The sequence below is a fragment of the Anser brachyrhynchus genome (assembly GCF_964034855.1).
Source record: "Anser brachyrhynchus genome assembly, chromosome: Z".
NCBI lineage: Eukaryota > Metazoa > Chordata > Aves > Anseriformes > Anatidae > Anser > Anser brachyrhynchus.
Window position 1 is genome coordinate 8,094,379 of NC_137697.1, and position 23,417 is coordinate 8,117,795.

The window sequence follows — 23,417 nt, forward strand, 5'->3', positions numbered from 1 at the left end:
AGAAAAAGGATATTTTTAAGCATCGGCTACATATGCTACAGGTTGCTGTGGCCTCTTTTAAATGCTTGTTGCCTAAGGTGTTTTTTTTTTTTTTTTTTTAAAAGGGAAAACTAATGCCCCTTACCATAAACCACATCCATAATAACCTTTGTGCACCAGTAGTCCATGTTTTATAGTCTAGAATTGCAGAAAAACAAATTCTTTTTACAACAGAATGAAAGTAGGTGACTGTACAACAAAAAGCTGACTAAACAGAAGAAAATCTTTTTTTGGTAATTTTGTTAGCTTTTTCTTGTGATTTGAAAGGAATTTCAGATTATGCAAGGGGGTTTTGAATTTTACTAACATACTAAATTATTCACTAGTCATCCACCTCTATTTAACTGAAAGCATTTTTACATGTTCTTATTAATGCTTTCATTGACTCACATTTTTATCTTCTCTGTATTCATGCCAGTGAAGTGAAAATAAAATACATGCATATGTAGTGATTTTTTTTTAAGGAAGAAGACTGAGCAAGAACATTCTTTTTCATAATGAAGTGAGATTTCTGTGGTGTGGTTGTTTAGTTGTTATTACAGTCAAGTCTTTCTAGTCAAGGTCATAATTGTTCGTATCTTGTGACCAAATGGACATTCTGCAGAATATTACAAACAAGCAGCAACCATATGAACAGTTTCTTGGCAAGACAGGCACACATTTTCGAGTAAGGAACACATACCTTGTGATCTATTCACACAGATTATAAACCTTCAGGTGTGTTTTTTCAGTGTGGTTGGACTAAGCTAACTGCCAGTTGCTGCCAAGAGGAACAGTTTCACTCTGTATCTCCACTCGCTTGCTCCCTTCCATCCATCATGTGTGTTGTGTTACCCGTTTGAGACCCAGTTAGGAGGGCTTAGGGAGCTAAAATGGTAGAAGACGATTCCTTTTTTTTTTTCCCCTTCCTATTGTAAATATCTGAACAGCCGCACTCTGAGGTCCAACAAATGCTAGCGATAGGGGAATGGAATGCATAGCTGGCAGTAAAGACTCAGTCGATGGTATCATAAAACTATGCCCTAAAATATCAGTGCGTTCAGCTAGCTGTAAGCAAATTCCACCAGTGACTGTGTAGAAAGGGATGAAACTGCTCTTGGAAAATTGGTAATGTGTTTGAAAGGATGCTATCACCTCAGAAATGTGAAAAAGAACAGACCTAACAGGTATTTCACCAGACAGAAAAGATGTAGCAGGCTGTGGCTGTTTGCTTTATGTCCGTATCTGCTTGCTGCTGCTGAAAACAGGGAGGGCAAACCAGGGGGAAGGGGGTAGGTGGGTGGGGTGGGGGAGAGAGAGATAAGATCTGGCCTAGGGAAGAGATTTTCAAAATGAAGGTGAATCAAGGAAGTACTGTTCCACCTCATCACTATCCTAATTTCCATAAGAGGACTGTAGTAATATTAAAGTCTGCATATGCATTTTTTTCATAGTGAAAGTAGGCTTTATACCCCTAGAATCTGGATGAAGGGAAGAAGATGGAACAGAAACTAAATTGTTAATGATCTAGTGAAAGACAAGATGAAAGATGTGAGTTAAGAACTAACATTGAGATCTGTAACAAGGATAACTTTTGACATTTATACCTGTGCTATCTAGTTTATAGCTAGCTGATGTAATGCAACCGTAGTTACTGTGGCAGCAGGCAGTATAGTGTGAGACGGTTCTTAAATATTTCCCCAGAATTTGAGCTATTTGTTCAGCTTTTAATGAGCACTGTATGCCTGTGGCTGTACTAGTAGCAGCACTCAAGCCAGTCAGGCAAGTCTGTACAGGCACACACAGCTTCTGGTGGAATACTGCCAAGAAAAGACAACCGTGATCCAAGGAGCACTGGATTAAGGAGATTATTTTAAGGTAGTGGCAAGATCTCACAACACAGGTAAGCCATGCTCAAGAAAGATTCTTTCAAATTAGGCCAGGTGAAAAATAAGGTAACCAAGATGAGGTAAAGGCTCTAAGGCCCATCTATTAAAAAGTGACTAATATGATTTGACCTGGCAAAGTAAAGGTTGAGGTGGAAAATGGAACAGGCACTTACATGTCCCTATGAAGATAGTGTATGTCTAGCAATACAAAAAAGAGTAAACACTGGACCAGTCCAATAGCTGCTTAAGCTAAAGAGAAATGCTGGAGCATAAAAAACAGATAGAAACTAGACACAAATAATATCAGGCAGTTAACCAAAAGGATACTAGCCACCAGAGTATGAAAAATTGGAGAAGACTTCCAACAGGGTAAAAAAAGCATAGCTGTTCTAGAATAGAACTTGGCAGGTCTCTGAAAGGGATTATGGACTTGACTCATCCCATGTCATGTAACTGGTGTATCCACTTTAGAAATCTGGTTTAGGTCAGGATCTTAAGCTGCCTCTATAGTCAGTGGAGAAAGATTATTCTGTGGCTGGTCTAGAAGCATAATAATTTCATTTCCAGAGATTAATTTTCTTAGAAAAGTTAGTAGGTTTGGAAACTGTTAAAATAAGCTGTTAAATTCCAGACAGCAGTCCTTACAGACACGTCAGTGAATCATTTCCGGAAAGGAAGGCTTAGAAAACTAGGAGAGTAAGGGCCTAACTTTATTTTCAATATAATGACTTTTGTACCACTATAACTGCACCAACCTTAGTGAAGTTATTCTTCACCACAGCTGTATCAGTCTCTCAAACATTTAGGCAGAACACAATTTCATTGCAAAAATGAGCAAAAAGGTGTCAGAACAGTAAGCACACAAGCTTGGGAGGAAGGTGGGAAATAAGATACAAGATGGAAGAAACAATCAAAGATAAGTGACAAGGTTTCGGGAAGGGACTTTAAACGTGAGAAAAATGCTAAAAGGAGCGTTGCAGACAGTACAATTGAAACAGCATATAAAAGGACGCAGCAACCTGTCTTTCCCTTTCCCACAGTCCTTATCTACAAAAAACCTCAAGCCTTCCGCAGAGAGCAACAGCTTTTATAGGGGTTACGACTGTTTGTCCCTGCCCTTCCTCTCTCCGTCCCCGCCTCCCTCCAAACAGCACAAGCCTCTGGTTTTTAAATGTAGAGGAAAGAATAAAAGAAATAAAATAGGAATAAGAATTCTGAGAACTTCAGAGAGAATTATATTTTCTTTTGCTGCTGCCTTCTTTCCTTACCACAATTTCCTCTGAAGAAACAGTAGCCAAAACCCTCTGATGTGTCCCTTTAGAGACAGAAAAAATGTACTTACAGGGCAATTTTCACACAAAGACATGGCAAGTACAATTCTCACATGATCCACACACCTCAGAAGTCCTTCCCCTTTTCTAGTCACACATGAGCTTCCAACAGTAGTATAGCAATGATGAACCAGGATGTCCTTAGCCCACAGTGACTATCATTTTGGCAGAGATGTATCCCATGCTATCTCACAATGGCCTATGATAGGCTGCCATGCCTTCTCATTTGCTCCAAGGCCAGCAAGTCAAGGGCATTCTGCACATGCCCCATGTCATCAAAAATACCACTCGTCCATGTTTCTGGATTTTTGGTTATGGATAAAAAGCACTGGTGCTGGTGCTTCAAGATTGCTCACAATACATACCACATTTTCAGCCTTTACATTTGTGAGTCTTTTCTGCATATCCTTTGCTGCTCTCAAACAAAACCACAATTACTTTAATTGCCAGGGCCTTGTGCTGCTGTCACTGCTAGCTGCTGTCTGCAGCTAGGGCTCCTTATTCTTCTACTTATCTGCACACCCACACAGTGGCCAGAGCCAGCACTAGGACTTACTGCCATGAAGTAAAGAACGTGCTCTGATTCTGCAGCACCTGTGGTTCTACAGTGTCTGACAAAGCTCACAGAAGTTTCTTGTCCCATATACTTTCCTGATATCCTTAGCGCCATAATAATGTCTTTCATGTGAAAAGATGACACACTACTTGGGATACGTGAGATTGTCATTAGCCATAAAAATTGCCAGTCCTTGTTACCCTCAGACATGCTGATGATCTTTATGTCAACATGTAACAGATGCTCAAACAACAGGCTCTCACTCAGCATGACCTTCATGTGCATGGGCCACACTGGCAGGCAGACATGGCTTCAGGTGCCAGGCAGGCACGTGGAGCCCTGGGATGGCAGGGGCTCTGCCTGACTGTAGCAAAGTGACAGCTCAGGTGGGCCAAGAGAGGGAGGACTTCCTGGTCCTAAGAGCACAACATATTTCTGGGGTAAATTTGTCATGTGACTGTGACAGGCAGGACTTTTGCCAGAAGTGAGGTCACTTCTAATCTTGTATGGAAGTTGTCCTTTAACTACTAACAAAGTATTCAGTCTACCACACTTGCTCATGCCTTCAGCCAGTGCGACTCCTTATCTACATTGGTGTATTAGGTTTACATGGCTTTTTTTTTTTTTTTCTTGGGGGGGGGGGGTGGTGGTGGGGAAGGGGGCTGCATGTCTGGCCTCTGAACAGAACCCAGCAGCTGCCCCAGATCAGTTAAGAGCCAGCTCCAGCTGGCTCCAAAAGGGACCTGCCGCTGGCCAGAGCCGAGCCAGTGAGTGATGCTGGTTGGGCCTCTGGGAGAGCAGACTGAAGAAAGGAAAAAACAAAAACAAAAACAAAAAAACCACCTGCTGTGCTATAGCAGCTGGGAGAGAGGGGAGTGAGAACCAGCCCTGTAGCCCCAATGGTCAGTGCAGAATTAGGGCAGGAGGTGCTCCAGGCAGGCAGCAGCAGTTCCCCTGCGGCCTGTGGAGAGGCCCCTGGTGCAGCAGGCTGTCCCCCTGCAGCCCACGGGTCCCACACGGAGCAGATCTCCACGCTGCAGCCCGTGGAGGAGCCCCCGGTGGAGCAGGTGGATGTGGCCTGGAGGAGGCTGCGGCCCATGGAGAGCCCCCGCAGGAGCAGGCCCCGGGCCGGAGCTGCAGCCCGTGGAGAGGAGCCCACGCAGGAGCAGGGGTCTGGGGGGAGCTGCCGCCCGTGGGGGACCCGTGCTGGAGCAGTTTGCTCCTGGGGGATGGACCCCATGGTACGGAGCCGTGTGGGAGCAGGTCTTGAAGAGCTGCTGGCTGAGGGACCCCACGTGGAGCAGGGGCAGAGAGTGACCGTGAAGGAGCGGTGGAGACAAAGCATCAGGGACCGACTGCAGCCCCCATTCCCTGTTCCCCTGTGCTGCTTGGGGGGAGAAGGTAGAAGAGGGTGGATAGAGGAATGATACTTTTAGTTTGCTTTTAGTTTCTCACTGCTCTAGTCTGTTACTAATAGGCAATAAATTACATTAATCTTCCTATGCTGAGTCTGTTTTACCCATGACTGTAATTGGTGACTGACCTCAACCCTTGAGCCTTTTTTCATCATAGTCTCTCACCGTGTTCATTTGAGGAGGGGGAATGAAAGAGCCGTGTGGTGGAGCTCAGCTGCCCATCAGTGTGAAACCACCACAGTTTGTGTAATAGAGGAAACTGTGCTCCTACTGAGTTAGGTACAATGAGAAGGCTTAACTAGCTCTAATTGTGCTGAGGAAAGCAAAAAATCTTATAAGGCCTGAATAAATCCATAAACAAATGAATTAGCCAGTTCTTGTTTTAAAGAAGTTGTTTCTATATGTTTTTTTCTTTGTTTTGAAATGGTAAGCACACCTTTGGTATTTATATAAATGTAAGAATATGCCTAGCATCACTGACAGGTGTTACTTAAGAATCAGTCCTCTCTCATGATGTTGAGTATACATATTAAATACTATAACATATTTTAAATACAGACCAAATATTGACTGTAGCATTATCTAATTCAGCCATTTATCACTTGCTCTATAAACCCCTCTAAATTCCTATTCAGCTATACATGGCTGGCACATTCAGATGAGATTACCTATTGATACAGATAAAATACTTATTTTTTTCTCTGATGGGATCACTGTATAATGTGGCAGTTTCCTACTTCATTAAGCTATTCTTGATCACTTTACTACTTCCTAAATGCATTCTTCAAATTTTGCTATCTCTTTTAATTGTGGACTTGTAATGAACCCTTAGCTCTCTCATGGATGCCTTCACTATCTCTTTCTACGATTGAGACCTGCTGCTCAGAGACCTGCTATCACAGAGACCTGCTGCTCCACCTGGACTGTCACAAGTCAGGTTGGGTGTTAGGAAAGGGTTCTGCACCCAGAGGGTGGTTGGGCACTGGGACAGGCTCCCCAGGGCAATGGTCATGGCACCAAGCTGCTGGAGTTCAAGTGTTTGGACAACGCTCTCAGACACATGGTTTGATTTTTGGGTCGTCCTGTGTGGAGCCAGGATATGGACTCGATGATTTTTGTGGGTCCCTTCCAGCATGGAATATTCTATGGTTCTATCTTTGAAGTTCCTTTCCAACTGCACTATTCTATTCTAATTTAATCCTGCAGAGAAAGGGAAAAACAGTAATCTCTATTGTCTACAAATGTTTTCTTTTCATGAGAACATTCACGAAATAAAGATGAAATTCATCCTGACTGATATTCTTTGGTTTCAACTATAAACAAAAATATTTCTGTAGTACAACAGCTTGGTTGATGTGAGATGCACATGTTCAAGTACTGGTTTAACACCAAAAGATCTAAATGATTAACTATGATGCTATGAACACAAAGTAGCACTTAACACAATTACATGGTCTTTCTGTAGGGTAGTAAGTTCCAGATAAGCCCACCCCTTTAGGGTCTAACTCATTTCATCTCTTTGACCTATAACTGGAGTTATGCTGTCATACATGGAGTCATTTCTTGTTTGATATTTTTACTGCTACAAAAAATCTACTTATATTTTTTAAACCAGCATGCATTTTCACAAAACTATACATTTAATTAACACAGGATGTCCAACAGAATCTCCTTTTGTCTGAAAAGCTGAACAGGAAAAGAGGCATTAATAAAAAACAGGCTTTGAAAGGATGTGTCTCATTATTTATGATTTCTCCTAAATTCATTCAGTCTCTTAAAATATTTTACAGAATGGCCGCATCCTGTATTCTGGGACAGATACAGCCTTTTACAAGACAACAAACACAAAGGATACTTAATTTCTAATTTATGCGATTCTCTTAATAACACTAGCTGAAAAGCTCTACTACCCTCCTTCTGTTCTTAATTTTTAGCCTCTGTCTTCAAATGCAGAAGTATTAGAACTCTGTTTGAGTCAGAGTCTTTGCTCCCTAAATCAATCACAAACTGTTGAAGCAGATGAGGAAAAATGTGTGAAACCAATAAAGTATGTAATATGTAGGAAGCAGAGCTATGATGATGAGATTACTCCGTAATCTGTTGGGTTATGAATTTGGCCTAATATACTTGTCAATGCCATGCTACTGATGGCCATCAGTGTAGGACCTATGGCCAAGAGCAATGCCTCCTGAGTGATTTTTAAATTCTGTCCTGACTACAGAAGAATGGCTATTCAAGAATCTTTTCTGAAGTGTATTTGTGTTCCTTGCTCCAGAATGATCTCAGGTCTCTGCTTCAGGGCCTGACAGTTGTGCTATCCAAGAAGACTTGAAAAATCTTTTCCCTTTTTGTATTAGGAGTTTCAGAAGTCTAGTTATGTATCATATTATGAGATATATTTTTATATTAGAAAACTCTCCCTTAAGTGTTGTATCCAATAAACGTATTAAATCAATTTAAAAATACAAAATAATATTCACTTCCAAAATATATTTTGCAATTCAAAGTGTTATATGAACATTAAGAATCATACTGCTATCTTACTTACTATCTGGATAATTACTGTACAGAAGAATACAGATGAGTGGTATTTCGTTGCCTTTTGAGCATTCTTTATCTTTACAAATAAACTGCTATTATTTTTGCCTTAGGTTGAATGAATAATATGCTACTTTACAAAGAAGAAACATATGTTTCCTTATGCTTATTCTCTTTCCCAAGTACCCATTATTGGTCATGGTTGGAGAAGAGAGAGAACTAGGAGGACGTTTCATCTGACCCGGTATCACTTGTTCTTCTAACAGAGTTTAAATCAATAAATGACAACAAATGAAGGTATAATGCATCTTTTCCTCCCATTCATGGACACTCTCAAACCTCTTCCAGGTAGTGAGTCTGAAGGAAGAGGTGTCTGTCATGTGAACTACCCGATCTTTCAGAATCTAGTGAAAAAAAGTAGCTAGATCCCAAGAAGGAAGTTTGGAAATAGTTCCCTCCTCTCAAGGCTATCCAATTTTCCACATAATTATTTTAAACCAAAATAATTTGTTGTTTAGGATCATGTGGGGGCACGGATTCACCTTTTGATCAGAATCATACTTTATAGTCAGAAGCAATCTCATAAAGAATATCAGCGTACTAAAAGCATTCTATCCAATCAGTTTTATACTGATAGTCATTAATATTTAATCATTACTTAAGAATCATAGAATGGTTGAGGTTGGAAGGAACCTCTGGAGGTTATCTGGTCCAATCCCCCTACTTGTCTATTGTGTTTTGATTTTAATTTTGTCTTTTATTTTTTTCTTTGTATTGTATGAGTGATGGGTATAGTTGCAAGAAAAAACAACTTGTCAATAATGATGATAATCGTCTCTTTCCTTGTTAACTATTAACTTTTATTGCAAAGACTCAATCAATTTTTGTATGTGGTAGTTTGTTATGAAGAAACAAATAGTTATAATGCCCAGTTCTTGTTCTTAACTGATGCTGTTCTACTGTAGTAGTTCAAATTTGGAAAAATATTTTATTAGGAGGGTAACCCTACTTCAATTTTCAGCTTTTCTCTGAATATTAATATGAAGAGCTGAAGAGGCAGTGACAGCAGAAAACTAGCAATGAAAATGGCTGTGACAACTTATTATAAACCACAGACTGAAAAGAAGGAATTAAGACACTGAACTTTACAACAATACAACCTGAAGACACAGATTCTGGAGACTGATAAGATTTATTTCATATAACTTGCTCAAGCCATTTACGTGACACAACACACTAATCAGAAAAACTTCAATGGAAGGCAAAATGAAAAATAAAATTCATGGTGAATAAACAATATAATGTACACTGGAAGCACTCTGACAAGTGCTTCCAAGTGCAATATGAATTATGTTTGTTTCTTGGTACTTAAGCTTTAAAAATCCCAGTAAGACTGCCTATTTGGAGGGACGTAAGCTGTTTTTTTATATTTTATTCTTTTCTTTAATCTAAAGATTTTTTGTTGAATGTACATGATTCCCTCTTTGTGCATAACAATTAAATAGCTTTCTCAATAGAACTACATATTTGAAGATACTTAAAAATTCTGTGCAAAATCACGTAAAATACAAAGCCTTGCAAGATTATTTATGAATCTCTCTCAGAAGCAAATACAATAAATAATGCTAATTTTCTCTACTTACAATTTTTTCTTACATCTACCATCACAAAATTACAGGAAATGTACTGCAAAGAAAATAAAGTCAACAAATCAAATCAAATTACTGCTGTATTCCCCTGCTCTGCCAAATTTAAGCACCCATCTGAGGTACTGCTCCTCTAACACGTAAAATCTAAAATGAACTTTCTGACATTAAGTGGGGAATTATAGAGAAATCCCTAAATTTCTCATGCGTCAATGGAAACAGACACCTTCCAGAACTGCAAAGAGATTTCAGCAGCCCCTTTAGATAATCTCATCCATTGTCTAGCCACTCTCATTGTGAATATTTTTTTCTTATGTCCACTCCAAATTTCCCTTGTTGCAACTTTTGACCACTGTCTTCTCCAACTGTACACTTTTTAGAAGAATATAGCGTTTAGGTAGTTGAAGAATATAACTAGATCCCCCATTAGCTTTTTCTTTTCTAGGGTAAACAAATCCTATTCCTTCAGCCTCTCCCTGTACATCATACACCTCAGTTCACTAACCATCCCAGGGACCCTCTGCTGCAGGTTGTTGATAACTCTCTTGTACTGGAGAATGCAGCAGTACAGATGCAGTAATAAAACAGCATAATATATAGTTGCCTGTTTCACAGTCAGAGTGCATTGTTGGCTCACATTCAGCCTGGCATCCATTGTAAATTCCAGGGCCTTTTCAACAGAGCTGCTACCCTGCCAGCTGGTTCCCAGCCTGTACTGATGCAGGAGGATATTCCATCTTAGATGCAGAACTACACAAGGCCTCTTTTGCCCCTCCCCAAGGCTATTAGCAGTCCTCCTTGTTGAACCTCTGCCACTTGTCCTCTCAGTCTGACCTCACCCCCAACTTAATAACTTTTGTCTATTTGCTAATGCTGATGGGTCATCATCCCGGAAAATACATTACATCACACCAACTCTACATGGTCTGGAAGTAAAAATAGCTCCGAAAAAACGGTCCCCTACACTGTCTACCAATGCCATCTGAGCTATAGATATTAGATGTTAATAACAGAAGAAAAATGCACCTGTGCAGAACAAATATTCCTAAATATGTTTGGGTAGGCTGATGGAGTAGGTGGCCACAATTACTGTCTGGATTCAGATAAATTTCAGGAGCTATTGTCCTAGTTTAGAAAAGAATCCTGCTGACTGTATTTCACTCAATGTGTTTGACAAGCAGAGAAATAATTCCCAGTTGCTCAGGGACAGTATGTGGCAGCATGTAAGACCAATTCAAATGACCTGAAGAGGCCTTAGGTGCCCAATACCTGACAGAACATCCACAGAAACGTCATGGAATTTCTGTGGTAATAGTTCAAAACAGTGTCTTATAGATATCGCAGGAACTGTAGGTTGTTCTTACAAAAATAAATAAATAAATAAATAAATAGATAAATATTTAAAGTAATGGTTCTTCGCTGCAGAATGTTTCTTGTTTTAAAACTCTTTTTATAGCTTCTCATTTCAGAATGGTAAAGCAGGCAGTCTAATACCACGACTTCCATTTCAACAGGTCCATTGCAGAGAAGAAATTTTCATCTTGTATATGTCAAAATGGCAGAAGAAAATGATTTATAATTATGTAATGACACACTTATTTTCAAATATAGTTTGGCAACTTCACTTTTCAGTGCTCGTCTATGGTAGATTATAGTGCTTTTCCAGTTCTACGTAACTTTCATTATTGTGGACTGTCAGAAGCTTTCTTACACAGATGAGCAAGATCCCTTGTGAAAAGTTTATTTGCTGCAGAAGGTGCTTTAGTTCTGCAGAATTAAAATACTGGTTTCTTATCAAAACACTTCACTATTATTAGTTTGCTATTATGAACAAATAATTAAATGGAGACTAATGCATGATTATGGTTTTGTGACAGTTGTGCTCCTTTGTTACAAACTATGGTTTTATGTTTGTAGCCTTACAGTACTTTTGAAAGACTGTGCAACACATTCTGTTCTCAGCACACCTTACAACAGACGTGCAGTATTTGACATACACACACCACTTCATTAGCAGACCGATGATTGAAAGAAATTACTGAGAGGGAACAGCTGTGTAAGCTGGACGTCTGCAAGCCCATGGAACCTGATAGGATTCACTCAAGTGCTGAAGGAATTAGTGGATATTACAGCTTGACCCTTCTCAACAATTTACCAAAAGCGGTGGGAGTCTGGGAAGGTTCCTGGTGACTGAAGGGCATGAAGGAAGACCCAGAAAACTACAGAACCATTAGTCTAACCTCATAGAGGTACAGCCTGGGAGATGAGTGGCTGGGAAGCAGCTCAGCAGAATGGGAGCTGGGGGTGCTGGTCCAACACCAGCAGGCTCAGCAGGCTCAACGTAAGCCAGCAACGTGCCCTGACAGCTAAAAGGGAAAACTGCATTTTGGGGTACAATGAACACAGCATGGTGTTTAATTACCTCAAAAGAGGTGATTCCCACACTATATTTAGCATTGGTGTGGCCTCACCTTGAATATCAGGTGCAGTTCTGGGATGTTGAAAGACAACAATAAAAATTATATTAAGGTCTTGAAAGCGTCCAGAGTAGGGCAAGAAAGCTGGTATCAGGGCTGGAAGACGTGTCCTGTGATGAGGGGTTGAGGACACTTGGATTGTCCAGTCAGGAGGAAAGGTGGCTCAGAGGTGACCCCATTACTCTCTGCAACTTTCTGAGCAGGGTGGGTGTTGCTGGTCTCTGGCTCCTGGGAACTGATGGCAGGATGTGTGAGAATGGCACAAAGCTGCACCAGGGGAGGTTCAGACTGGACATTAGGAGCAATTCATTTTCTGTGAGGGTGGTTAACCACTGGAACAGACTTCCTAGAGAGGTGGTTGATGCCCTGTCAGTGTTGAAGAGGCATTTGGACAATGCCTTCAATAATATGCTTTAACTTTTAGTTAGCCCTGAAGTGGTCAGGCAGTTGGACTTGATCTTTGTATGGCCCTCCCAGCTAACTATTTTATTCTGTTTTACACTATTCTATTCTGTTCTGTTCTACTGGTGTATGCAATAATTGTCTGCCTTCTCCTTTTAGCTATATATACAAGAAACAGTAAATGCTTTTGAAATGGAAGATCTAAAGTATAGTCCAAATCATCTTGTGGGAGGAATTTAGGAGGTACCAAACTTTTGGAGAAAGCTTAGGTGTTTTTGTTTGTTTGTTTGTTTGTTTTTTTAATACAAAGCCAACCGTTGGAATGGGGTAAAGTTTTTGACTTGATGCAATTATGCACAGAGCACAGGCAATATTCTGAGGTCCATTTAAACCACTTTTTGATTCTAAGACAGAGTCAAATATACCTAAGTCATTTATAACAAATAGTTCCTTAACCTGTTTTCAAAGACATCTGATAATCGAAATTCTACATTTCCAAACAATGTTGAAGCTAGTTTTTCCCACTGCTCTTGAAAAGTCTTCCTTTTACGATGATTTTAAGACACCTGATGTAGATGGCTACAGTTGCAATTGTTTATACTTAGAGTCTATATATCTGTGTATCTGATTCATAGGTATTGCAAAGTATGTAAGTATCTATGTCAATTTGTAAGTTTGCTTTTACAAGTGTACTACGCAAATGAAAAGCAATTCACAGAAAATCTGTGCATTTTAAGTAAACAGAAGAAATGCTCCCATTCCTTGTTTGTGGTTTAAATATACGACTTAATTCTCTGGAATCATCTAGTTAAAATGCTTCACAGAAATAGTGGAAAAAAACTTATTGTTGCTTTTCCTGCCAACAGACTAATAGATTAATTGTAGTATATCTCAAGCAAAGTACTAGAAGATAAGTTGTTCTAGATGTTTAAAAAATGGACAAGCACATACTGATTTTCACTGCTCAATCTCCTCTCTTCTGTATTTTTTTTTAACATGAATGCAGAGTGTCTACTGGAAATTTTGATAAAAGTAGTAATTTTCTCCCATAAATTGTGCTCATTGTTTTTTCACTTCCTACAAAAGTTACCTAAAGTGACTATTTAATATTTTTATGTCAAGCCTTATCTTTGTTCTATACTGATTCTGGATAGAACTGCCTAATTTTTATTGGGATAAAAATACATACTCGTGAAACACATCGAGTCATACTAAGTGGGAGATACTAAAAAAAAAAAATAAAAATTTCTACCTTAGTCTGTCTTAGTTTGACTGTCTTTGACTTACACTAGCTGAGAATTATTTTTTGCTTCTAATGCATCCCATACAGTTTTCAGGAAAAACAAACCAACAAAAAACAAACAAACAAAACAAAACAAAACAAAAAAACCACAAAACTCCTTATTAAAAGATAATCCATGCTATCAGAAATAACTAGATGAAATAGCATTGCTTCTTTAGACAACTAAGCAGAGAAAATAAGGACTAGTTGTATATCTTTCTACACCATGATATGTTGGATTTGATCTCTATGTGCATATGCTATTAATTTTCCATTCAGTCTTTGTAACCCAGCCTAGTTTCCACCTTCTATGTGACACATGGTTTAGCCAAACTGGTCTTTTACTTGATCTTCTCTTGCTTTTTTAGAGAGTAATTTGTGTTGGTGTCTTTCATGTTGTTCCTTTAAGAAACTGCCAAATTTATTTACCTGCAGTTATGATGGAATGCTTCTGTCTAAATGTGAAAACAAAGTAATAGCCTGTCTGGTCTTTCAGCTCTCTGAAAGGAGGAAAAATTGGTGGGAGCTCTCATTCAAGCACTGTTAATGTTTGGCTATAATACTCCCTTGCCATACTTAACAATATATTGAATGGGGTCTGAGATGATCTGCTTGTTTTTATATAACTATTTGTGTGCTGCTAGTATTGTGGGATGAATTTCAGAGTGCACACTGATACACGTTAGTGGCACATTGTTGGTATTACCCATGCCTTTGACATACTCCTGATTGTAGGGCTCTGTTTTATTAAGCAATTGTTGTACCATTTTGTCTTTATCTATACGTGCTTGTTTCTTTGCATAATCCTACCATATTTAATAGCAAACCTTGTTTTTAACAGTGATCCACTGTTCACCTTCTTGCTTGGATCAGTATGAAGTAGTTTACAACTTCCACACTGCCAGCCATCAGTGAAAAAACAAACAAACATGTTCTTGGTAAAATTTTGAGTGAAATAGCCTGAACACCGAGTACACAAAGAGATACAAGGCTTAAGAGTACTGAAATTAAAACAAATTCTAGACAATATGGCACAAAATAAAGACAGAAGATATCTGTGCCCTTTTGTACATATTCTAAGGTAACCAAAAATGTTCAAAATATTGCAAATGTTATACATTGCATTTGTGTGGACAATACCACCTTTTGCTGTATTTAGTGCAGGTTTCCTTAATTTTCTGCTTCAAGTGAAGACATTTCACATAGTTTACAGGAAATTTTACTCCATAATTTTACTGTAGGATAAAATGCTCACGTACGAATGTCCACAAATCTAGGATGGATACTGGAGAGACCAGAGAGGTCTGAGAGGAGAGGCCTGAGTCTGGATAATGTCTGGATAAAGTCTTAAGTCTGGACCAGGTACTGGAGAGACCTGTTTGCAGGTATGCGTCAGTGTGCAAGGTAATTGGGAAACCAGGGTATCCAATAGCAGCTATTGGGCAGACTAGTTGCCTAATGCCAGTTACTGGAGGAATCTGTAACATATTTGTGCATGTATGTGAGAAGAGCTGAATAACCAACTACTGGAGCAAGGCTGTGAGCCTCAGGGGCTCATATGCCCAGCTGCCAGTATATGGGGAGACCTGTGAATCCAGGCGCCAGCTACTGGATAGATTGACTGTTAAAGACTAGTTACAGGAGGAATGCACATCAGAGAATCATCAAATATCCTGGGTTGGAAGGGACCCACAAGGATCATCGAGTCCATACCCTGGCTCCACACAGGACCACACAGAATTAGACCATATGACTGAGAGCTGTCCAGATGCTTCATGAACTCTGGCAGGCTTGGTGGTGTCACATCACACTGCCCTGGGGAGCCTGTCCCAGTGCTGTCCTGTCGCTGTCCCCAGAGAGCAGAGCTCAGCACCTGCCCCTCCGCTCCCCTCGTGAGGGAGCTGCAGGCCGCCATGAGGCCTCCCCTCAGCCTGCTCTGCTCTGGGCTGAACAAACCCAGGGACCTCAGCCTCTCCTCATACATCTTTCCCTACAGACTTTCCACCATCTTTGTAGCCCTCCTTTGGACACTAATAGTTTTATGTCCTTACATTGCAGTGCCCCAAACTGCACACAGTACTTGAGGTGATGCTGCAACAGCACAGAGCAGAGTTGGTCAATTCTCTCCCTCAACCGGCTACCACTGTTGTGCCCAATGCACCCCAGGGTACAGTTGGCCCTTTTTGTCTGCCAGAGCACACTGATGACTCAAATTCAAATCACTGTTTACCAAAACTCCCAGTCTCCTTTCCGTGGGCTGCTCTCCAGCCCCTCATCCCCTGGTCTGTACATATAGCCAAGGTTGCTCTTGTTGAACTTCATGCAGTTAGTGGTTGCCCAGCTCTCTAATTTGTCAAGATCTCTCTGTGAGGCTTCTCTTCCCTAGAGGTACTCAACGGCTCTTCCCAATTTAGTGCATCAACAAACTTAGTATGCATTTGAGTCCTGCGTTCAAATCATTTATGAAAACATTAATGAGAACTGGCCCTGAAATGGAGCCATGGGGAACCCCACTGGTGACTGTCTTGTTCAACAAGGGCAAGCGCAGGGTCTTGCACCTAGAAAGGAATAACCCCAAGCACCAGTACAGACTGGGGGCTGACCTGCTGGAGAGCAGCTTTGCAGAGAGAGACCCTGGAGTCCTGGTGGACAGCAGGCTGACCATGAGCCAGCAATGTGCCCTTGTGGCCAAGAAGGCCAACGGTATCCTGGGCTGCATTCAGAAAAGTGTTGCCAGCAGCTCAAGGTAGGTGATCCTCCCCCTCTGCTCAGCCTTCGTGAGGCCATACCTGGAGTATTGTGTCCAGTTCTGGGCTTCCCAGTACAAGACAGACATGGAGCTCCTGGATTGAGTCCAGAGGAGGGCTACGAAGATGATGAGAGGACTGGAGCACCTGTTGTAGGAGGACAGGCTGAGAGAGCTAGGCCTGTTTAGCCAGGAGAAGAGAAGACTGAGGGGAGACCTTATTAATGTGTGTAAATATCTGAGGGGAGGGTGTTGGGAGGATGGAGCCAGTCTCTTTTCAGTTGTGCCCAGCGACAGGACGAGAGGCAATGGGCACAAACTGAAGCACAGGAGGTTCCAGCTCAATATGAGGGGGCACTTCTTTACTGCGAGGGTGACAGAGCACTGGAACAGGTTGCCCAGAGAGGTTGTGGAACGTGCCTGGATGCCATCCTGCACAATATGCTCTAGGTGATCCTGCTCAGCACGGGGGTTGGACTAGATGTCCCTTGCAATCTTGGCCATTCTGTGATTCTGTGATTAAATGTCTCTGCTTTGTCTACATCCCTATTCGTGAGGTCACCATCCTCATCAAGTAACAGACCAATGTTTTCTCTGGTTCTCCTTTTGTTCTTAACATATTTTTAAAAAGCCCTTTTTATTGTCCCCCACGGTACTGACTAGCTTCAACTCCAAGTGATTGTTGTTTGCATGAATTTTCTCCCTACAATGGTGAACAGCATCTCTGTAGTGTTCCCATGTCGCCTGATCTCACCTCCAGTGGCCATACACTTCCTTCCTTTTTCTGCTCCAGCTCAAGAAGATCCCTGCTCAGTCAAGTTGTCTTTTTGCCCTGCCTGCTGGACTTCCAACATTGTGGAATTTTCTGTTCCTGTCTCCAATTGCCACTTTACCCATGAGATCCTCTCTGTTTACAAGCAACAAATCTAGGAGGGTACCTTTTCTGGTCAGCTCCCTTAGTACCTTTACCAAGGTATCATCAAGGTGTTTTAGGAATCTCCTGGACCTGTTTTATCATCTGTGTGGTATTTCCAGTTAACATCTTGCAAGTTGAAGTCACCCATAAGGATATGGGCAGCTAATCTAGAATAACTTGCTGGTATATAAAATATAAATATTTGACTAATAGGCATTAATTCTGATCAGCCACAAAGGGGAACAGGATGAGACCATTGGTGTTGCTTGTGTTTGCATGAATGCTGTGTTTTCTGTCTGCGCTGATCTGTGTACTTAGCCATATATATATATTTATATATGTACTGTGTCAGTTTATTTATGTGTGCATGGGAACACATACTCAGACTCACTGCTGGCTGGATCTGGGGACATGGAACCACAGCAACCTCAGTGCTGTTGGGCTACCAGATTCAGCAACTCCTAACAGTGCACAAGACTTCTTGCGAGTGTAACAGAATGGATAAAAAATGCATGAGAAATAGTACCTAGTGAAGAACATTCTATTAAGCATATATTGACCCTTAAACAGGTGAAAGAATCTGTACTGTACAGTACCCCTATTACTGCTGTGGCATGACTCTCTTTCTACTGACACAAGAAAGCAATTAGATCCCCCCCAAAAGCTTTGCCCCAAGCTGAACAAACCCTGACCTTCAGTCTCTGCCTTTATATCACATGCTCCATCTCCTATCTTGGAGGCATGCCACCAGACTTATTCTAGTTTCTCAGTGTCTTTTCTGAGAAAAGGTTCAGTGCTCCAGATGTGATCTCAGAAGTGCTAAAAAGAGAATAATCATTTCCCTCAGTCTACTGACTTTGCTGTTTTTAATGCAGACCTATTTTCCATTAGCTTTCTCTGTTGCAAGTGCACACTATTCCATTAGCTGTCTCTGTTGGAAGTGCACGCTACTGACTCATGTTCAATTCATGGTCCACCAGGATCCCCAAGTCCTTTTGTGCAAAGCTGCCTTCCGACAAGAGAGCTACAGTCTGTACTGTGGCACGATTATTCTGTTCCAGCTGCAGAACTTTGCATTTGCATTTGGTGGACTTCACGTTTCAAAGATACAGATCTAGTCAATCTATACAAGCATGTTATTTTCTTATCTACTATCAATATAATGTAGCACAGTTCTGTTTTTCTAGGCATAGTTTCATGCCAACTAAAACTTCGGTATCATTGATCATGCTTGATCTATGCTAAATATTTACATTGTGTTTACAGGCTGTAGCTTTGAAGTGGTGAAAAATGGCCAACTTGTTCAATCCTGCTTGGAGTGTTTTATCTCAAATATCTCAACAAAAATTTTATTTCTGTAATAAAAATATATTTTATATTCAGTAAGTATAGGCTATTTTTCCCCCCCAGCCCTAATATGCCTATTAATCTCAGCAGAGATACAAAGTTTATCTGAGTTAGACAGATGACCATTTCTTGCCTGGTCTTTTAACAAAGTGATGACTACTTACAACAATACTCTAACACTTAAGATGAGCATATAAATATATTATTTCTATTATTTTCATATATAAAAAATCATACTCATCCATAGGAAGGACAACTGAACAAAAATGCTATTGAAGTAGTTAAGAATCAGAGTGCCTTTCTTTATAAAGAGAGAGAAATATTAGTAGCCAATTCTACAAAGTGGCCCACAGCTTCAATTTCAGTCCTCTTATTATGGAGTGGCTCAAAGGTATTAAGGTTTGCATTGTCCTTAGAATAAAAATTTAACTTATACCTTCTGAGAATAACAGTAACAGATGTTTGATAACTAGTACATGGAAATGTATAGACAGAAATTTGTAATGGCTTGGGAGGGAAGGAACTGTGTCCCTGACCCCACAGATCCATGTGCATTTTCATATTGACAGTGCTTATTTAAATGTCTTTAATCACAGATGTGCCTGTTTCCTCCCCTTTGATGCCTCTTTAGTTACACCTGTTTGTTTTGCAGGATCTGCTGTGAACTTGATCTAGGAACTGACCCACCTGAAAACAACTGTCCACCTGAAAACAACTTGCAAATTTGATCAGATCTTCCACAAAGTAAGAGTCTGTCAATTGCTTGATTCAGTTCACAGTCTAGCTTCGCAGTCAATTGTGTCAGAACAGAAGAGAGGCAGTGCAGTATGACTTGAAATGACCAGGGAAATTGGGGGGGGGGGGCTTTTCATTTTCTATGAAGGAAAGAAAAACTAAAGAAAGTGTCATTTAATGTAAGGAGATGAAGACTGAATAAAAACATTACATATCTTCAAATACCGAAAAGGTTGATGGAAATGCAAAGACCTCACATCAGTGCTGCTGTTCAGTGTAGAACTTCACCCTAAGAATCATTGCAAAATAGGGTCAGAAATAGCCTTAAAACAGCATCTGCTTTATCTCCAAAACACATTCTCATTTTTGATATTGTTTTAACCTGCTGTTAATGATCTAGTGAAGGATTTCCACAACCTGCCAAGAAATCTAGAAATCTTAAAAAATAATTCTGCCCTCTCCATAAACTCTCATAAACTGTCAGATGAAAGATGTCTTTCTAATCTCTATCCTAAATCACCTGTTCTGTAATTTGGAAATATTACTGTTTGCTCTGTGCACCACAGACAGAGAACAGATTGCCCTGTTCCTTTTTGCAGTAGCTTTAAAGTATTTGAAAATTGTTGTAATATCCCTCTACTTCTCCTTACTTCTCTACTTCTTTTCTTCTTCCTCCCCCTACCCCCCCAGTCTGATTTTCTAAAGATCAAATATTTCAAGTTTTTGCATTGTCATAGGTATCTCTGGATTTCTGTCAGAACTTGTTGCTTTCTCCCAGACTCTCTGAAATTATTCTACCTCTTCTTGAAGCAAAATGCCCCCAAAATGAATGAAATACTTCAATTCAGTCATTACCATTGCTGAAGAATAGAAGGGAAAACACACATCTTGCAAATAGTACACCTTTTTATATCCAACATTAAGACTTGCCCTTCTAACATCAGAATGATAGTTTTCCTTATCAAATCAGGAAGTAGCCATATGTCTAACTCAGATAAAGGACGTTTATCTGCAAAGAGTAACTCAAACATACGGCAAAACAGAAAGTCTTCCTTTTGAAAACAAAACATGGTTTCAATTTGGAAATAAATTTCATATTCAAATAATTGAAGTGAAACACTCCAAACAGTATTCATCGAGCTTAATTCTCATTAAGCTTGTGATGTACTATAGTCTCTGGATCCTGTTATTTTTACAGGACTAGTATTTAACTAATTGTATGCCATCCTGCCACTCTGTGGTTATTTTTTCCTACCTACATTTATAATTTTCTTTACTTTCTTTTTGTATTGGATCCTATCTTTTTCATAACATGATTTCAATTTTTAAAGGCTATTTTGGACTATCTGCCAATGCAGTTTGACCACACTAAACTTCTTTCACTTGTTTACTTACAAAGTAGACCTTTATATATGTAAATAAAAATCTTGAATAGTACTGGATACAGGACAGACATGTCTAGAACTCCACCACTGATAACTACTTTTGGTTGTGGTTTTCCAACTAGTTTTATTTTCACCCTACCATAAGTTCATCTTTATCATGTTTCATTGTTAGTTTATGAGAATACCATGTGATACAGCATTGAAAGTTTTATTAAAGTCATGATAGCTAATATTTATGTATTTATATATTGATATTTATATATGATATTTATTACTAATGTTTACCCATCTATAAAGATCCATTAATTTATATTAATGTTTATCCATCTATATAGCCTGCTCCCATCTCAGAGAAATAAATTAAACTGGTTTGACATCATTTGTTCCTGAAAAAGCTCATGTCCTTGATCCCTTCTCGATGTTTGTAGGTAAATAGTTTTATTATATTGTTCTACTTCTCTCCTTCAACATTAAACAGATTCCATTATCTCTCCCTTCTGGTATTAACTATATTCAGCAGCTCATTGAGACTGACTATTTCAGTCAAAACTAATTAAAAACTTTGGCCTTTCCACTTTTTAGAGAACTGTAATTCTCTTGGCCTTCCTCTTATAACTACTGTACTAGAGAGGTATTTTGTGTTTTCCAAATTGTCTCATTAGTTACATCTCATTCCGTGTATTGTGGTTGGGAAACTTTATAATCCTGCTTTATAAGAAAGCCAAGAACATACGCTGTTAGAAGAGTTGCGGAAGATTCATTCCTGCTGAAAGGCTTTAAACAAGGACTAAACCAAGGTAGACAAACGTGCTGTAAAACAGTCCCCCACGTGAAAGGATAGGCAGGGTATGTAAGGACCTCCCTAAGGAAAATAAACATATTCTCTGGTAAAACGTGAAAAGGACTCACTTGCAATATTTACTCTAGTAAACAAAATAAGGTCATGGCACATGTGGCCTTGCCAGCAAGGAGGCTGGGGTGCACCAGGAGCAGGGAGGGGACAGAGCCAGGACAGCTGGCCTGGGCTGGACAAAGGGATACATAATGCTGAACAATGAAATTAGGGAAGTTGGCTCAGGTGGTGCCACTTCTCAGGGTTGGTCTGGGCACTGGGCTTAGTGTCAGCTCAGGGTGAGCAGTTGCATTGTGCATCACTTGGTTTGTATATTCCTTTATCATAATTATTATCACTAGTTTTCATTCATTTTCTATCCTATTGAACTTTCTTTATCTCAACCCACAAGTTTAACTTTTTTTTTTTTCTTTTTTTTTTTTCTGATTCTCTCCCCCATCCCACTGTGGGGAGGGAGGGAGGAAGGGAACAGCTGTGTGGTGCTCAAGCTGCCTGCCAGGTTAAACCACAACAACCATACACCCTCTGTACTGGAGGAGTGTGTACTTAAAATCTTAGCATTGTGTATTTAAGGTACTACACATTTTCCTCAATTCTTTTCTTAGACTTAGTTCCTGTGAAATATTACATATTGATTTTCAGAGCTTAAGTCTGCAAATTGGGAATCTGGTGGATTTATTTCTCAGTATTCCTTTCATCAGAAGATGTCTTAATGTTCAAAATCCTTCACTATCACTAGTAGTGGTAGATCATTCTGCTAGTTGCTTACTGGAAGCCCTGGAATCTTAATCTTTTGAGGCTAGCCTGTTTAGGAGGCCCTTACCATGATAATTATCTATGTTTTTGTCCCCTTTAAAAACTACCCAGAATTTTCAGCATGTTTATCTGGCACTGTATTACAGATTTCAGACCAAGTGTTCAAGCAGACACCATTGAGCCTCTTCTATATCAATTCACATAGTCATTACAGAAAGTAAAATCGGCCTGTCATGACTTGATAAAGCAGACAATCAGTAGGACAATTAATGTATATAATATATATACATAATGTATGTAATATATACATAATAAAATCATATATATATAACATATATATTTATAAAACAGTGTAGCTTCTTTGGAAGGGACAAAGATGGGAAAAACAGATGCTGTTTGCTCGGACATTAGAAGCAATGCAAATATCTGCTATATGTATTTGGAGGAAATGATCTGAAGCATGAGTTGTGAGAGCATTTTTAGGAAACATGAATTTTACACATGAACAACAGTGAAACAGGAGCACTTAAGTTTGGAATGCACCAACAGATATAAACATGCTTTCTGAAGAGACGGAAAGGAAGGCAGCCTCAGCATGCAAGAACGAATGAATTCTGTTCATTCAACATCCAACCTACTGAAAGCTTCCAGCAGCTTATAAGAGAACATTATAATGCCCTGAAGCTCAGGGTAACAGAAAGCTGTGAAACAGAGGTTGTATCTCCGGATTGAAGTAAAATAAATTCAAGTTAAAATGCAGTGGCATGGGTACTAAAGAGAAGTTGTCTAAGTACAAAAGACTCAGGAAGGTAAGGATCAGAAATCTCAATTATGGTAGAAACAGCAGGTCTAGCTGAGTAATGCAGCAAAATACAGGATGTGTAAAATATTTTCAGTATAAAAGAAACATAAAAGCCCATATATGTATAATGTATGCAGTTAGAGGAGAATTTCCCTAAATAAGAAAGATAGTTTTAAAACCATAAGCAAGAAACATCTAGAATAGAAGAAACAAAAATCAAAGAAACAATCAAAAAACATGAAAAGGAAGGGACTTTGATCTGTATCATCAGTTAACCTTTCAGTTAACTGTAAGTTGCCTGCTTATAGCATAAGCTCTTCAGC

The 23,417-nt window shown here is 39.7% G+C and overlaps 1 protein-coding gene across 23 annotated transcripts in view; it reads right to left on the reverse strand.

The window, feature by feature from the left end:
- PRLR (prolactin receptor) overlaps window positions 1–23,417 on the reverse strand; it is a 167,072-nt gene that overhangs the window by 95,896 nt on the left and 47,759 nt on the right. Inside the window, exon 1 of one of the 23 annotated variants that reach the window (XM_080572585.1) lies at window positions 125–143. The exons of the other annotated variants lie outside the window; for them this stretch is intronic. The gene's annotated coding sequence lies outside the window, so the exon portion shown is untranslated. Of the gene's footprint in view, window positions 1–124; window positions 144–23,417 lie in introns of those variants that run through there. 23 annotated transcript variants of the gene reach the window in all.